The sequence below is a fragment of the Odocoileus virginianus genome, chromosome 12 (genome assembly GCF_023699985.2).
Source record: "Odocoileus virginianus isolate 20LAN1187 ecotype Illinois chromosome 12, Ovbor_1.2, whole genome shotgun sequence".
In the NCBI taxonomy this organism is placed as follows: Eukaryota; Metazoa; Chordata; class Mammalia; order Artiodactyla; family Cervidae; genus Odocoileus; species Odocoileus virginianus.
The window spans coordinates 46,702,762-46,721,265 of NC_069685.1; the positions used below are offsets into that span (position 1 = coordinate 46,702,762).

At 44.5% G+C, this 18,504-nt stretch overlaps 1 pseudogene; it reads left to right on the forward strand.

Moving 5' to 3' along the window:
* The first annotated feature begins 12,120 nt into the window (after positions 1-12,120).
* On the forward strand, positions 12,121-12,339 carry LOC110143390 (small nuclear ribonucleoprotein G pseudogene; annotated as a pseudogene).
* The last annotated feature ends 6,165 nt before the right edge of the window (positions 12,340-18,504 follow it).

The following is an 18,504-nucleotide window of genomic DNA, read 5'->3' on the forward strand; positions in this document are numbered from 1 at the left end:
TCTTGCCTGAAAAATTCCATGGATAGAGGAGCCTCGCAGGCTACAGTCTATGGGGTCACAAAGAGTTGTACACTACTGAACGACTGAGAATGCATGTATGGAATTTCTGGGGAAACATTCCACAACCCCAAACATCATAAGACAATGCTATTGATGTGCCAACATGAACAGCATGAGTCATATAGCATGTAACACCTCTGCTTCTGGCACAAGAGTAAAGAACAGGGAGTCTGTACCTGGAGATTCTTAGAGAATCCTATCTGGACAGTGCCTTCCTCACTTCCCTTGCTCTTTTTTTTTTTTTTTTTTTTTTCGGCTGTGCATGTTTTTTTTCAGCATGTTCCCTGACCAGGGATCAAACCTGTGCCCCCTGCATTGGAACCTCAGAGTCTTAACCACTGGATCACCAGGGAAGTCCCCCTCCTTGCTTCCTGGATGCAGTGGAGCACAAATCATTTAAATGAACCAGTTCACCAGCTGCAATTCTGGGTAGGAGGTAGCTGGAAAAGAACAATAAACCAAAGCATCCTCAAAGACTGTCCTCTTTGCTCAACCGACTTAGAATCAGTGCTCTCAAAACCTGCCTCGTAAGCGGTCTTACTGACACGTGGTCAGGCCATCAACAATCATACCCTCAAGCACCCAGTCTGTTTCTGTTTCTAGAACAAGCTAACCTGTTCTTGCCCCAGCTGTCGCCCCTGTCTCTCCTCTTCCTGGAGCTCCTGCCTGGGTCTGGTTCCTTTCAAATCTGCCCTCCAGGAGAACAGCATCCCTGTTTCACCCCTGCAGGAGGCTTCCTAAACCTCTCTGACCTCGGCTGCTCCATCACCCCATTCATATGTCTCTCTCTCTATCAAATTTTTTCTCAATCCAAGCTCAGTTTGCTTGCAGCACAACAAGGGAGATGATGTGTTGAGGCAAGAAATAGTGACTCTATGTGGAAAGCCAAGCATCTGAGAAGATGCTGGGCTAGCACCCTAGAGTACTATCTTATGGGATCTGGATGCCAGTTTCTTTTAGAGAACACTGAGCGGGAGGAGGTGAGGAAGTAAAGTAAAAAAGGCTATAAATCTCATGAAATATCACCTGGGTTGGCCAGCATTGGGGAGGGGATGTGTTAATTTCTTTTTTCCTGCAGCCATTCCCAGGTGGGCAGGGTCAGAATGTCTCCCTGAGAGCTGAACAAAGGCTCTTTAGTTTAACATTCTGGCAGAGGGGGCAGGTTCCCCGAGGCAGGCCATTATGTATGCTCACAGCCATAGACCGCATCCTTTCAGTGATTATAGTAACAGAAGCAATGGAAAGCAAACGTTAAATAAGAGAAACAGATTCAACGTGGAGTCAGGCTCTGTTCTTCCCTGTTACAACCTGAGGGACTGAGTCCTGAGGAAACCACAGGGTCCTGCTTTTCGGGAGGAGCCAGGCCGGCTCTGAGAGGAGGAAACGGGAGGCGTTCACAGCAGATCAGCCTGTGTAGCTTGTCCCAGGCCTGGAAGGCACAAGGCCGCCACGGGCCTGACTCCACTGTGAGAGGCTGGTTGTAACCAGCTGCAGCCTTGCCCCTGCCAAGCTCCCAGCCAGCGCAGATATGGGTGCATTGATTAATGCATTCATTAACACATGCATTAGTACACCTGTCAACACACTCAGGAATACATTCATTAACACACTCAGTAATAAACCTGACCCTGAGCCCTAGCCCTAGTCACACTGGGTGGGGACCAAGGCTACCGTGCCTCACTTCAGTGAACATCAAGGCTTCCTTCTAAACACAGCACTTGTTAACATCCTGTTTGTGCCCTGATGGCGATAACCTCTTGGAATTTTCTGTCACCTGCTTCTGTAACTGAACAAAACTCTAGGGCCTTCCCAGAATAAAATCCTACCCATGTGCTCCATCTGCCTTTTGTCTATAGAAAAACTTTACTCAGAGAAGAGAGAATATGCAGAAAGAAAGGAAAACAGTCAAGTGAGACAAAATAATAAGACTTTAGCCATTAAACAAAGTCAAGGACCTTCACTTCTTCATCAAGGGCTATGGATAATATTCCGAGCCACATCCTTTGAGCTCTTCTCAGATACCCAAACCCCCACCAGGTGGAAGAAGTTAACTGTCTGCAGCCCACAAAGACAGAGACCACAGACCTGTTGAAACCAGAAGGCTGATGATGCTGACTCTCAACCAATCAGAAGAAAGACCCAGAGTCGACCACACCCTGCTCCTTGAGCACTGTAAGACTCCTCACTTCCCCTCCAGGGAGGACATACAGTCTTGAGGGCACTAGCCTCCTGTAGCCCCCTTTGCCTGGCAAAACAACAAAGCTATTCTTTTCTACTTCACCCCAAATTCTGTCTCCAAGGTCTAATCCAGTACTGAGATACAGGGGTTGAATTTCAGCAACACTTGTTCCTTGCAGAGGGGTCTTTGCTCTCATCCATGAAGCTGTTTGGGTCTCAGGAGCTGCATTTAATGAGACACTCCTCTAGCCTCGTCCTGAAGACACAACCCACCACGAAAAAGCTTCAGCACAATTCACTGTAAACTAGGACCAAGGGGAGACGCTGGGAATCATGTTACCTAAAACATCCAGACAGAGAAAATAGAAGAGGTCTGTGTGTGCGTGTGTGTGCGTGTGCGTGTGTGTGTGTGTGTGTGTGTGTGTATTGTTTGAGGAGGTGGGAGAAAAGGATCAAAGGATCATCTAATAAAACTTTAGACGGAATCATCTAAAAATTATTAAATATTATCTGTGCAGAAAGAACTTTCCACTAGCATCTATCTACATCTTGTTTTAAATTTTATTTTATTGAAGTGTAGTTGATTTGAAATGTTGTGTTAATTTCTGCCATGCAACAAAGTGATACAGTTTTATTATATATATATTCAATACACACATATATACTCCTTTTTCATATTATTTACCGTATGGTTTATCACAGGATATGGAATATATTAATAGTTCCCTGTGCAATACAGTGGGACTTTGTTGTTTGCATCTATGTACATATTAAACACACTCCATTCAGAAGTCTTAAATCTTTTTGTCTACAACAAATTTAGGTGTTGTATCTCATTGGGTTGGAGTGTCAGGTACTGCTCCAGAATCTAGCATCATTCCCATTATACAGACAAGAAAACTGAGCACAGGGAGGCTGAGATCCTGCCAGGGTCCCTATGGAGGGGAACAGCAGAGCTGGGGTCAGACTGGAGCAGACCTGCTCTGGAGTCTGAGCTCCCGTCCACACTCCTGTAGGATTCTTAGTTGTAACTTGCTGGGGACTGCACATTGACATCAGGCTGAGAGACTCTGGCCCCCTTCCCTCTGTCTTCCCTTCTTTCTGCACCCGGCTCACACCATCCCCATGGTGAACTGCCTTCCCCACTCACCCCATTTCATGCACGCTACCTCTTCATCCGCTGTTCCTTCTACCTGCTATGTCTCCCTCTGGGGACCCATGGATGCCCCATTCTCAAAGGGACTCAGCATTTGTCAAAACAAATAACCACTCTGCTCCTATCCATATAAGAAAATAGGTCAGGGGAACAGGGAGGGAGATTCGTGCTGTCAGGGTCACATTTTCCCTTTCGTAGATTTCTGAGCCTTGAATCAACACGAATGTGAAACCCCAAGTCTTAAAAAAAGGCCATAGGGCTAAAGGAAATAATATCTCTCCTGGTTCCCACGGAAGCAATGACCCTTTACAGAGCACTCTCAAAGTACCAGAGACATCTGTGCATCTTTCATCCAACTTTCTATGTAAAAAAACAACAAGTCAAGGAACTTCCCTGGTGGTTCAGTGATTAAGACTCCACAGTACCAATGCAGGGGCCGCAGGTTTGATCCCTGGTCGAGGAACTAAGATCCTGCATGCCACACGATTCGGCCAAAAACAAAAAGAAAAACAACAGGTCGGCTGAACTCTAGCAGAAAACTTAAAGTGCAATTAAGACTGTGGCATTTTCCCCTTGTCTGCTGCTGGCAGGGTGAAAATTTCAGGTGTCGCTGCTGCTGCTGCTGCTGCTAAGTCACTTCAGTCGTGACCGACTCTGTGCGACCCCATAGAGGGCAGCCCACCAGGCTCCGCCGTCCCTGGGGTTCTCCAGGCAAGAACACTGGAGTGGGTTGCCATTTCCTTCTCCACAGGTTAATTCATTTTGTACCAGCTCTGCAATAAAGTCTGCTAGCAGAAACCTTCAGCCTGAAAGACTTGGTCTGGATGTCCCTTGTGAGTACCCAAATTAAAGAAAAGGATGGTTTAGGGATTCAGAAAGGAAAGAACATTTCAAAGTCACAGGTGTTTGATTTTGCAGGCTGTGGGTTTTTATAGTTCCCACTAGCCACCCCCATCAGAGAAGGCGATGGCACCCCACTCCAGTACTCTGCCTGGAAAATCCCATGGATGGAGGAGCCTGGTGGGCTGCAGTCCATGGGGTCGCAAAGAGCCGGACACGACTGAGCGACTTCACTTTCACTTTTCACTTTCATGCATTGGAGAAGGAAATGGCAACCCACTCCAGTGTTCTTGCCTGGAGAATCCCAGGGACAGGGGAGCCTGGTGGGCTGCTGTCTATGGGGTCGCACAGAGTCAGACACGACTGAAGTGACTCAGCAGCAGCAGCAGCAGCCACCCCCAGCAATAACGAATTTCCAGGAGTTCTAGAAACTCACATGAACAAACATAATCAGTCCACAGTTCTATTTAATTTTACCCTAACAGCTGAGGGAAAAAAAGGATTGAGTTTTAAATGACTTCTGCTGGATAGAGTGAAAGATAATAAACAGTGCAATTGATAATCTCTGCCTCTGGTTAAATTTATTTTTGCAAATCTATTTTGCAGATTAAACTGTTAAGGTCTAGTGACAAAACCAGCTTCAAATATAATCTTTGTATATGTCCCTTTTGAGTTAAATTGGTTTTTGAAAGTAACGGTAAATGCAGATCGATCCCTGAATTTGGAATGAAAATGAACAGATTCATTTCTTCAGAAACCTTGTCCCCAATATGTCACCAGCTAATGATTTTCCCTTCATTTGCCAACTAAAAATTGTGATTTTTCAGAGCCTCTCTTATCTTCGTTCAGTCATAATTCCCAAGGCATGTCAATCTAGCTTGTACTGTGTTTGACTTTAATATTGGTTAAATTCAAATTACAGTTACCCACAACAACAGTAAAACTGGGATATAATTAATAGGGAGCAAACTCAATATTATTTCATTCAGAAACAGCTGGGAAGAATCTTTGCCATGTAAACCCCTAGAAACATGCACACTACAGTCTGTAAGATCCTTTATTATGTTTGCTTGTGGTCCTATGTCAAGAGTGTCCTAACAATTTCTTGAATAAAACCGTACCTTTTTTTTCTCATTACAAAAGCAGCATATATTCAAGGTCAAAAATTCAGGGAAACCAAGGAAAATCATTTGCAATCATATCAATCCTACCACCCAGGGTGGTTAATGTCATTAGTGTATGTCATTTCAGCCTTTTCGTTTTTTCCCAAGGAAAACTGACACATTGAGAGATTCCCTGGTGATCCAGTGGTTAGAACTCTCCACTTTCATTGCTGAGAGCACAGATTTGATCCCTGGTCAGGGAACTAAGATTTTGCAAGGGTTGCAGTGTGGCAACCTCTCCCCCAAAACCAGACACACTGATGAAAACACACTTGACCACAAATACTGGGCAGGATGTGGAGAAACTGAATTATTCACATGTCCCTTCTGGGAATAGAAAGTGGTATGGCCACTCTGGAAAATAATTTGGCAGCTCACTTTAAAACTAAAAGTGAACTTAACATTCAACCCAGTAATTGCATTCTTGGGCATTTATTCCAAAGACATGCAAACTGATTTCTATGCAGAAAATGTACACTAATGTTCATAGCAGATTTATTTATAAATAGCCCCAAACTGAAAACTACCCACTTATTCTTTAGCAAATGAGCAAGTTTAACATACGGTGATCCAGCCTTACTAAGGAGTGTATGTGTGCTTAGTCACTCAGTTTGCCTGACTCTTTGCGACCCATAGACTGCAGCCCATAGACAGCTTCCTCTGTCCAGAGGGATTGTCCAGGCAACAATACTGGAGTGGGGTGCCTTGCCCTCCTCCAGAAGATCTTCCCAACCCAGGGATCGAACCCAGGTCTCCTGCATTGCAAGCAGATTCTTTATAGCCTGATCCACCAGGGAAGCCCAAGGATACTGGAATGGGTAGCCTATCCCTTCTCCAGAGGATCTTCCTGACCCAGGAATTGAACTGGGGTCTCCTGCATGGCAGGTGAATTCTTTACCAGCTGAGCTACCAGGGAAGCCCACTAAGGAATACTACTCTGCAATCAAAAGAATACACCATGGATGCACAGGGCACGCTGGGTGAACCTCAGGGACATTATCCCGAGTGGGATGGCTGGTCTTAAAAGGAAACTTACTGTAAATTCTATTTACATAAAATTTGTGAAATAACAAAATTATAGCAAAGAGAACAGATTAGTGATTTCCAGGAGTTTGGTAGGGTATGACGGGGCAGCATTAAGGAGCTTTGTGGCAGAGAGAGTCATATATCTGTCTTGGGAGGATGACTACATCAAAGCACGTGTGTGATAAAACTTCAGACACACACAGGAATGCATGTATAGTCATCCCACGAAATCCACAAGGAAGTGGTTCCAGGATTCCCCATGAATACCATGGTCCACAGATGCTCAAGGCCCTCATGCAAAATAGCTGGTAGAGTTGGTCTTCTATATGAGCAAGTTCCGAATTCTCAGATTCAACCAACCATGGATTTGAAACCATGAATTGAAATCCGAGGTTGGCTGAATTTGCTGGTGTTAACTGGCAGATACACAGAGTCATATATATACCCAGTAAAACCTGAATAAAGCCCATGGATTGGGCCAATGTCATCAATTTCTTGATTTTGACATCACAGGTTTGTAATATTTGACACTACAGGTATATGATATTGCTGTTGTTCAGTCGCTAAGTTGTGTCCAACTCTTTTCAACCCTGTGGACTGTAGTCCACTAGGCTCCTCTGTCCATGGGATTTTCCAGGCAAGAATACTGGAGTGGGTTGCCATTTCCTTCTCCAGGGGATCTTCTCGACCCAGGGATTGAACCTGTGTCTCTTGTGCCTCCTGCATCAGCAGGCAGATCCTTTACCACTAAGCCACCTGGGAAGCCCGTTACATACAAGATGTCAATTTGGGAACAGGCTGGGTGAAGATTGGACAGGATCTCCCTGAATGTTTCTTTGTAAGTTTCTGTGAATCTGCAATTATTTTTAAATTATTTTTAGAAAAATAAGGCAGTAACCTTGTTCTACTAAGGAATGATAAATTGTTTTTCATTCTTTTTTCTAAAACCATTATCCTATTCCAGGGCAATTTTAAGATTAAAGTATGAATTAATATGATGTGTGAAGGATATTCTTTATTCCACTCAAAAATACATTAAAGTTGCTATAGATTTTCTTAAAATAGCATACAGTGCATGCTGCTCTGTAACTTGATTTAATTTTCACTGTATATAATTGCCATTTTCCCATGTCATTAAGTACAATTTTTTTTGCAGCATCATTTTAAAAATGCTTTCCCTAAGGATTTCCCTGGCTGTCCACTGGTTAAGACGCTGCATTTCAATGCCAGGATCATGGGTTCCATCCCTGTTCAGGGAACTAAGATTCCACAAGCCATGCTCATGCCCAAGAGAAAAAAAAAAAGGAATCTCATAGTAACTTGGACTCATTCCAGCCAATGTTAAATTTGTGGGAATTGTTTCTACTGCAGTGTGTAGCTATAGATTGCTCATTTTCACCACTCTATAGCATAATTTATTAATTCATTCTCCAATCTACACCTGATAAACATTTGGGCACTTTCCACCTCCTGACTTGTACAAGCAGTGCAACCAGGACCTTCTAGAATCTTTCTTTTGGTGACACATTCACACCTGTCTGTTGGATGTATACTCGTTCTGTGTGGTGTAATCACTGAGTTGTGTCTGACTCCTTTGTGACCCCATGGGCTGTAGCCCCTCCAGGCTCCTCTGTCCATGGGATTTCCCAGGCAAGAATAATGGAGTGGGTTGCCATTTCCTTCTCCAGGGAATCTTTCCAACCCAGGGATTGAAACTGGCTCTCCTGCATTGGCAGGTAGATTCTTTACCACTGAGCTACCAAGGAAGCCCAGGCATATACTTAGGAATATTTAAAGTCATATATTTGTTCAGATTTAATAGATTATGCCAAAGAGTTGTTCAACACAGTCATTCTCATTTCAGTTTACCTTTTCCTTTTCTTTTACTTTCATTTGTTGTCTGGGGAAATGCATAGCCTGCAAGATATAATTGACTTGCCTTGGATATATGGTTCTTTCTCACATGGATGGGCTGAATTCATGCCTTTAGTCACTGAACTCTGTTGTCAGAAGACACTACAGTAAATTCCCAACATGTGAACTCTCGAGTTGAGAGATTTCAAAGAAGCAAATGTGCATTCACAAGTCCAATCACATAAGTTAATTCGTGTGTCTGGAATACATTGTCATGTGTGTGCATCCTACCCAAGGTTGTGCTTTTGTGCACTTTACCATATAGTACTGTATAGAGAACACTAGTACAGTATCTTTATTTCAAGGCCAGGATGTCCAGAAGCAAGTGTAAAAGCAGCTAAGTGCCAAGCAATCATGAAAACGAAGGTGAAAATAATTGAGAGTACAGTGAGGTGAAAAGATGGTAGAGCTGTTGTACTGTACTTTTCAAGGTCCTGTACTATAAGTTTAAAAATGTTTTACTTTTGTGTTTGTTTTTTATGTATTACTTCTGTGAAAAGTATCAGAAGCCTATTACAATATAGTTCAGTTCAGTTCAGTCGCTCAGTCGTGTCCGACCCCATGAACCGCAGTTGGCCAGGCCTCCCTGTCCATCACCAACTCTTGGAGTTTACCCAAGCTCATGTCCATTGAGTTGTTAATGCCATCCAACCATCTCAGTACTATGTAGCCAGTTGTGTTAGCTAGGTACCTAGGTTAACTTTATGGAATTACGGACAAATTGGACTTACAAACTCGCTCTTGGAACAGAACTTGTTTGTATGTAGGGGATTTAGTCTAATCTCTTCTGTGGCATAGTCATCTGGACCCAAATCCTGGCCTGGATCTGAATCCTAGTTTTGCTTGCTAGCTGTGTGACCTCAGGCAAATAACTTCACCTCTTGTGCCTTAGGTTTGGTAACACTGGATTATGAAGAGTTCCTGCCTTGCAGGGCGCTTATGAGAATTAAGTTAGTTATAATACATAAAGGACTTGGAAGGGTACTGGCACACAGTGTGTGGGGGTTACTCTTATTTTTTAACGAAAAAAATCTCTATTGAATTTTACTGTGCTCCATGGGCAATGAGAATTTTACATTCAGGGAATACAGGGAGATTTTTGAATTTCAGAAGCTTTTCATTTTAAAAAGAATTTGTCTTGCAGAAAGCAGAGGGGAAGGCCTGGTGGGTGGTCAAGAATCTGGACCAGGAGGCAGAAGGTGTGGTTGCAGTGTCTTTGTACTGGGACTTTGATTTCCAAGATGGCGGTCCTCGCTTCTGGGAATGGAGCAAGTATCTTACCTGGGTTATCTGTGTTGAGACCCAAATAGAGAGGAGGTGGGCTTAGGAGACAACAGAGGAAGAGCTAATAGGGAAGAGAAAATTCTGGGCTCATAGACCCCAGGAGGGAGAAAGTTTACATCTTTGAGGAACACAAGGAAAGTTAATGAATGTGTTTGGAGAATGGGGCCCTGATGAAGCTAAAGAGTCAAGCAGAGTCAAATCAGAAGAACGACTTTAAATTTCTTTATTTGGTTGCGCTGGGTCTTAGTTGTGGCACACAGGATCTAGTTCCCTGACCAGGGATCCAATCTGGACCCCCGCATTGGGGGCACAGAGTCTTAGCCATTGGACCACCAGGAAAGTCTCAACAACTTTGACCTTTATCCTCCCTTCCAGTAGTGGCCATGGACTTGGGGCAATGGTTTGACCCCCGGGACCATTCTGAGTCATCCTCTACTTATGGTCCACTAAACCCATGGTGCAAAGAAAGAGGATAGCATGCAGGCAAAGAGAAGAATCAACAAAGTTTAGCAGGTGATGCAAGTTGGAGATTTAAACTATCAATAAAGTTTCTTCAAAATTGTCATCCTCAGGGCTTCCCTGGTGGCTCAGTGGTAAAGAATGTGTCTGCTGACGCAGGATACATGGATATGGTCCCTGACTAGGCAAGATCCCACATGCCCCCTGCACCTCAATTACTGAGCCTGTGCTCAAGAGCCCAGGAACCACAACTGCTGAAGCCTGCGTGCTATAGATCCCGTGCCCGCAACAAGAGAAGCCACAAAAATAAGAAGCCCATGCATAGCCGTTAGAGAGTAGCCCCCTCTTGCCACAACTAGAGAAAAGCCTGTGCAACAATGAAGACCCAGAACAGCCAAAAATAAAATAATTAAAGAAAAAAAAAGAATTATCATTCTCTGGGGCTGGGTGATGAACAGATGCTTGTCTGCCTCTGGGGAGTTCACACCCCCGCTTTGCCACTACGGTGTCTGAGAGTGGCCCAGGATACCACCAGTCACAATAGTGGTCCCTCTCCTTAGAAAAGATTTTGAAAGCACAGAAAGCACTTATCGAGATTGGAACAGACTTCTGCTGTCTTCCTTAGATTTTCAGCAAAGAAAATAAGAAAAAGCCAGCCAATGATGTATTCCCAACACAATGCATTCCTAACACACTCTTTCTTTAAAGATGAATCATAAAGATACATTTTGCAAAAGGTGATGATACTTCACTCCCAGACAAAAGTCAGTACATCTTGCCTCGGGGCTGTTGCCTCCTGCAAGCCAGTTGAGGGCTTCCCCCCTCGCTCCAACCTATCACTTCTGCCCCCCCACCCCCACCCCAGGATCTGTTCTCTTGTTGACAGCTGCTCCTAAGTATTAATTTCCTATTTTGCCTTTTTGGTTGCCTTGATCAGCATGTCACATGTTAATGCCTTGTTCATCTCATGTGTACTGCATTCCATGTTTAGTTTAAAGTGAATGTTTATTTTCTGGGGTGGCTTCTGTTTGAGTTAAGAAAGTGGTCATCTAAGGGGGAAAAGCAAAGATGCTTTCCTCCTGAGAGTAAGGATTCCATAATTGTCAGTTAGAGGCAGCATTTGCCCTTCCCTCACTAGACCTGAGGGACGTGATTTATACTCCAAAAGTGTGAAGCTGTTTTGGAGTCAAGGAGAACTTGCCTCCTCAGAAATGCCTCCAGGATTTTCCTGGTGGCTCAGTGGTAAAGAATCCATCTGCCAATGCAGGAGATGCAAGTTTGATCCCTGGTCTGGAAAGATCCCACACGCCGGGGAGCAGCTAAGTCCGTGTGCCACAACTAATGAACCTGTGCTCTAGAGGCTGGGAACTGCAACAAGAGAAGCCACCACAATGAGAAGCTTGAACACCACAACTAGAGAAAGCCCATGTGCAGCAATGAAGACCCAGTGGAGCCAAAAATAATACATAAATAAATAAGAGGAGCCCATGTACTGCAACTAAGACCTGGTGCAGCCTAAATAAAAAAGTTTTTAAAGTGTATTCTTCACTCTAGTTAAAGAAATAGTCTATAGACAGTATTGTGGCACCTGCTTTCTTGCCAGTCCCAAGAGTATGGTTTTTCTTAGAGAACCGAAAAATGGTTCAAAACAATGGAGACATTGTTTAACAGAGTAATTCCAACAACAGAGGTCTGAAGCATGGCATAAAGGTCCCACACATAAACAAATGGGAACTAGTTAAACTTAGAAGCTTCTGCAAAGCAAAGAAAACCATTAGCATAATGAAAAAACAATCTACTAAGTAGGAAAAAATATTTTCAAATGATATGATTGATAGGAGTTAATCTCCAAAATATTTAAACAGCTCATACAACGCAATATCAAAAACCAAACAATCCCATTAAGAAATGGGCAGAAGACTTGAATAGACATTCTTCTAAAGAAGACATACAAAAGGCCAACAGGTGCATGGAAAGATGCTCAACATCACTAATTATCGGAGAAATGCAAATCAAAACCCAAAATAAGACATCATAAGCAAAGCACACCCTCCTGAGTTGAAGAAATTTATGGACAAGAAGTTATCATTGAGATTAAATGGTGGCAGACATGTCCAAGGAATATTGCAGGGATTTGATCCCTTTATGAATCTTGTGATAGATGAATGTGTGGAGATGGCAACTAGTGGGCAACAGAACAATATTGGAATGGTGGTAATATGAGGAAATAGTATCATCATGTTAGAAGCCTTGGAATGAGTATGAACAATGGCTGTGTTCACCAGAGAAATCAACTACTTCCATGTGTCTCCTTCTTCACATTTTACTACTAGAAAAATTGGGTTGTGTACATTTTCTTACTGAACTTTTTTGTTAAATAAACTTTTGTAATAGCAAAAAAAAAAAAAACCAAAATGAGCTATCACCTCACATTTTTTATAGTTTTAAATTTTATTTATTTATTCATTGTTTGTTGCTGGGTCTTCATTGCTGCACATGGGCTTTCTCTGGTTCTGTGAGCTTCCTTCCCATTGTGGTGTTTTATCTTGTTTCAGAGCATGGGCTCTAGGGTGCTCAGGTTCAGTAGTTATGACTCGCAGGCTCTAGACCAAGTGCTCAGTAGTTGTGGCCCATTGACTCAGTTGCTCCACGGCATGGGGGATCTTTTTAGACCAGGGATTGAACCCATGTCCCCTGCATTAGCAGGCGGATTCTTATCCACCCTATCATCAGGTAGAGTGAAATTCCTCAGCTTACACTTTTAATGAAGATTTGTACATGGTTTTTTTAAACACAGTGCTATTGCACACTTAATCGACAACACTATAGTATAAACATAACTTTTATACACATTGCAAACCAAAAAATGTGTGATTCACTTTATTGCAATATTTGCTTTATTGCAGTGGCTTGGAACCTACAGTCTCCTTGAGGTCTACCGCTAGTCCTCTGGAATCCTCTGAGCCGGCCCCCATCCCATCAAATTATTTAATCTCCTCCATTCGAAAACACCTGATACCCTCAGGGGATGATCCCAGGCGGTGAATTTAGAAGACTGCCTGGCTATTAGGGGGATTTTTGTTTTGCTCTGAATACCCACTTCTAAGGGCAAATGTGCCAGCCAGTGTGGTACCTGTGTGAGTGAGTCATAGACGGTGCGTGGCTCTGTAGCTCTAACACATTTCGCTGCAGGGCTCCACACTGTGCATCTGTCAGGATTATGTCTTTTCTGCCAGCAGCGTTTGAGCTATTTAAGCAGGTGACAGCATACACCTAGTAGAACATATACAGGGAAATGTGCACCAAAGATCAGAATGTGAAATGCCAGGACCATTTAAACACAACACGTGGAAGGGCTGCGGGCATCTCTCTTTAAGAGGTACAGACTGAGAGGATCAGGTTTCAATGTGCAAGCTGCTGCTTTAATGAGTCATGAGCTAACCAAGAAGGGCTCAAGGGCTGGGCTCTGCACATTTTGCTTCTGCGGCTCCTCCCAAGCCCCACCCAGCTTCTAAGCCTGCCACCCGCCCCACATGCACTCCCACTGTCAAGGTCCCCTTGTCCTCTAGCAGGATTCCCCCTCAGTGGGACTCCAGACTGGCTCTCTGTCCTGCATGGGCATGGCTTCTGCTTATTGCCCCAGCATGACTGTGATGTTTTAACTGTATTTATTTATTTATTTTGGCTGCACTGGGCCTTTGCTGTTGTGTTCGGGCTTTCTCTAGCTGTGGTGAGCAGGGGCTACTCTCGAACTGCAGTGCATGGGTTCTCATTGCGGTGCCTTCTGTATTGCGCAGCACAGGCTCTATGCATGAAGGCTTCAGGAGCTGTGTCTTGTGGGCTCAGCGTTTGTGGTATGCAGGCTTAGTTGCCCTAAGGCATATAGAATCTTCTGGAACCATGGATCCAATCCGTATCCCCTGCATTGGCAGGCAGATTCTCAACCACTGGACCACCGGTGGGTAATTGTTAATTGTTACTATTTTATTCAAGAAAGTGTTGCCAAATCAGTCTTGGGTCCACTCACCAGACACTCAGCAAAGCCCTACAAAACCACTACAAACAGTGGTTTGTGGTGAACTCGTGTTTATCGCAGTCACCAAGCAAGAACAGGCAGCTCATTCCCCAAAGACCTGGTCTCCCTGATGACTTTTTTTCCCCTTTATGACTTTTAAACAGTCTTTAAAGAAAAGTGAGGGAGAGGGTCACAGGATATATGATCTCGGCTTCTGGGCAGAGAGAACCCCATGAAGTTAGTAAGCAAGACAATAGTCTCTTGGTGAGGGATATGGACAGGGAGTGACAAGAAGTCTTAGCTCATCACCTCATTCATCCCACAAACTGGTTGAGTGTCTAGCCTGTTATGCTGTTTGCTAGATCCTGAAGCAGCAGCTGGCACCATCAGTTCAGACAACTAACATTTTAGCGAATGAGACAACAAGCCGATAAATCATCAATATTATTTCAGATGGTAATGCTCAGTTTGAAGGGCAGAAACCAGAACAAACTACTGTGATAGAACAGTGGGTGAGAGGATGCATGCCTACCATGCCCCCTCACTCCCAGGACATACATCTCCCTCCTCTCTGCCTGCAAGTTCATCTCCTCCCTTACCCTCATCTTGAGGCAGGGTAAGGAGGTAAATGGGCCCCTTCCTAGGTAAAACAATTGGAGATTCATTCCCTGTGGATCTTTACTCCAAGAGAATAGTAGGGCAATCAAGAGAGGAGGTTGGGCCCTGCCCAGACCACGTATTTCTCATTCTCAAAGTCAAAAGACCTCCCTGATGACACATGAAGAGAAAGGCTCCTTGGAGGTCAAAAGAAGAGTGATGCTAAATGATGCTAACTACCCATAGGCCTCTTTGATGGAATCCATCTTGGCTGAGACATGCATGCACACGCAGGGGAGGATCCTGAAATATACCAAATATGGCTCAGAACCAGCCAAGGCAAAATGATTGGCCAAAGGAAACTCGGAAGAAATGCCCCATGTAAGTGATTCAAACTGCCAAAAGGGTGCAACTCTCTGAGTATGCCCATGTGTCTATCTACAGATACTATACTCTTTTCCTCCAAATAAATACTTTGCTTGTTTCACTACTTTCTGTCTTTGTGGGAATTCTTTTTCTGCAAAGTCAAAAGGTCCAGGGCCTTGTCACTGACCACTGGTCTAGAGACTAGGATTCAACTCTCTTACTGCCGCGACCCAACCCAATTTCTGGCCGGGAACCAAATCCCTGCCTCAAGTCACTGCAGGCAGAGACCACTCTTTCTCAGTTCTTGTGTCCTTCCTGATGACCCTGTCCAAAGTGACTGCTAGAAACAAATTCCACAGACTGGCTGTCTTATGAACAACAGACATTTATTTCTCCCAGTTCTGGAGGCTGGGAAGTCCAAGATCAAGGCACTAGGAGGGTAGATGTCAACTGAGAGTCTCCTTCTTGGCTCACAGATGGTTGGGGCTGCCACGGGCACAGAAAAGGAGAAACTATTTTCCCTGCAGTCTTCCAGGTTGAGATCAGAGCTGATGCTCCACCACATTTAGAATTTTGGTTGGTAGCTTGGACAGGCTCTTGCTTCCCTAGTGGCTTAGTGATAAAGAATCCACCTGCAATGCAGGAGCCACAGGATACACAAGTTTGATCCCTGGGTCAGGAAGATCCCCTGGAGGAGGACATGGCAACCCACTCCAGTATTCCTGCCTGGAGAATCCCATGTACAGAGGAACCCGGCAAGCTACAGTCCACAGGGTCGTGAAGAGTTGGACATGATTGAAGCGACTTAGCACGCACTTTGGACATTTTTTACTCGATGGTAGAAGACAGGAAGTCCTGGGCTGGCTAAAAGTTTTCGATCAGGGAAAGGGTGGATTATCCTCTGAACACATTTTTTAAAAGTGTTTTGATCACATCCCAGGAGCTGTTCCATCAACAGAACCGCTGCTCCTGTGTTTCTTCCTCCTTTTGTTCCTCCTCCTTTTGGTAAAGATTTTTCATTAATGGAGTGATCACTCTGTGGAGGGAATACAATTATGAGAAATCTAGCTTACTTAACATCTTTCTTTGAAAGTTCAAAATATTACCTCAAATGCTCTCTTTTAATCTTTTTGATTTTCCTTTTGAGTAGATATGTTTCCCCTAGGCTGAATGCATAAAAAGTTTCCTTAAGATGTTAAAGATTTGCAAATACAAGCAATATGTCAATATCTCCCTAGTCTTACTACACGTTTGTCTTAAAGGTCCCTTTTGTTTTTGTTTTTTTTTTTTTTAAGAATCTGAGATCATGTTGGCCAGCAGAATGGTCCAGGTCCTTGTTCTACTTCTTATATGAGGTGGGATCTGGGGGCTTCACCAAGGACACATGCTAGGAAAGATTATAAAGACACTCTGAAGAGTGAGGCTGAAACCAAGCAGGACCCTGTGGTGATGGTTTGACAACTCTGTGAGTAGACTGAAAATACAATGAATTGTAGTCTTTAATGGATTAATCTGAGTATGTAAATTATGTTTCAAGAAAGCTATTGAAAAGAAAACAGACAAGGAAAGAAAAGAATCAAATATAGAGCAGTGAGATGGGGAAAAATCAAGCAGAACCTTGGCCAATGCGTTCCACAAGCATTGAACAGTCTATCCACTGCCGCACCACCATATGCTAAGGAGTCAAGGAAGACAAAGATGTGAATCTTCCCCTCCAAGCACACAGGCTCCCAAGAGTACAGACCTCTTACCCAACAGTGAGTCCACCGAGGTAAGACTGGGATGGAGATAACGGGGAGGCATCACAGCAGATCAGGATGGAGTGATGAGCTCCGCCCTGGGGAGGAGAGAGCAGAAAGGACTCCCCGCAGGATCATGCCTGAGGGGGCTCTGCAGGCTGTGAATATCCCAATTGCAAAGTGATGGCAACAGGAAGTAGCAGGGTCCAGTGCGGATGGTGTGGGGAAACAGAGGAGGGGGAGAGGGAAGCTGGAGAGTCACGTGAGCTGCCACCACCAAGGGCTTCATCTACCAAGATAAGAGGGGTATCTGGTGGTCTGGGGTTAAGACTTCACCTGCCAACACAGAGGGTGCGGGTTTAATCCCTGGTCAGGGAAATACGATCCCACATGCTTCAGGGCCAAAAGCCCCCAACATAAGACAGACGCAATATTGTAACAAATTCAATAAAGACTTTTAAGATGGTCCACATAAAAAAATAATCTTTAAAAAAAAGGGGGGGAGGGCATCTGATGATACTTTTTTTAAAAACCCAGACCCAATTACATCCTGCTCTCTTTTGTTTATTGGCCACGCAGCACACAGGGTCTTAGTTCCCTGGCCAGGGATCAAACCGGGGCCCCCTACATTGAGTGTGCAGTCTTAACCACTGGACCAACAGGGAAATCCTTTTTCTTCCCCATGTGTAGAGCTCTGTGTGGCCTTTAGACTAGAAATGCAGCATCAACTCTCCGGTTCTCAGTCCTCTGGACCTGAAGGAGGAAACAGACAGAGCTGGACTCCATCTCAGGCCAGGCTGCGAACATTAGGCTACACGCATGGTCACCCTTCCCAATGGACTCTGAACTTTGTGCCCAGTGTCTATAGAAATCGCATACCAATGGAAACCAGACCCCCAGATAAGAGAGCCTCAGGACTTGTACATGGACTCTCCGTCGCCCAAAAGAATATGCTAATTATCTCTGTAACAGAACAAAGTGGTAGATTCCACTATGTTTATCGGGATATGACCACAGGCCTATCGATAAATATCCACTGTTTATCTAGTCTTGTGACACGTGAATCATGGGTTAACTTTTATCGTATCTCTCTCTCACCTTGTCCAGACTGGTTTCAAGGAATTTGGGGAGGTGGGTTTGAGCAAGTACACTTGGGGTATATAAGGTTTTCACAAAAACTAGTCGGGGTCCTTGGCTAAGAGGAGACTCTGCCTTGGGCCCGCCAGTGTAATAAACTGCACTCCACTACCTGCATTGTCCTTCTGAGTGAGTTTGTTTCCCGGAACACGTGGCTACAACATTTGGTGCATGGGCCAGGAAACTCCTCACTTTGAGGAGACAAGTCCCATTTGGGACCACTCCGAGGCCTTGTGACTTGAATCTTCTAGAGGGGGGAAGGCGCCTCACCCTTCTGGAAGAATTCTGCTTCTCAACGCCCGGACCTTTCACGTTAGCAGGTAGTGGACGGCAGCAGGGAAACTGAGCGCTCAGGTGAGGAGGAACCCAGCCGGAAGGGTGGAAGAGGGGGCCGGACCACCCCTCTGGGAGGGACTAGAAGGAGCGGGGACCCACAGGAGCCTGGAACAAGCAGGTGGCGATTGCTTGGTACACAGGTCGACGAGCGTGCTAGGGCTTAGGAAGGGAATTTGCAAAGGTCATTTAGGAGATGTGTCCACGTCGTCTCAGGGAAAATTATTACCAGCGATC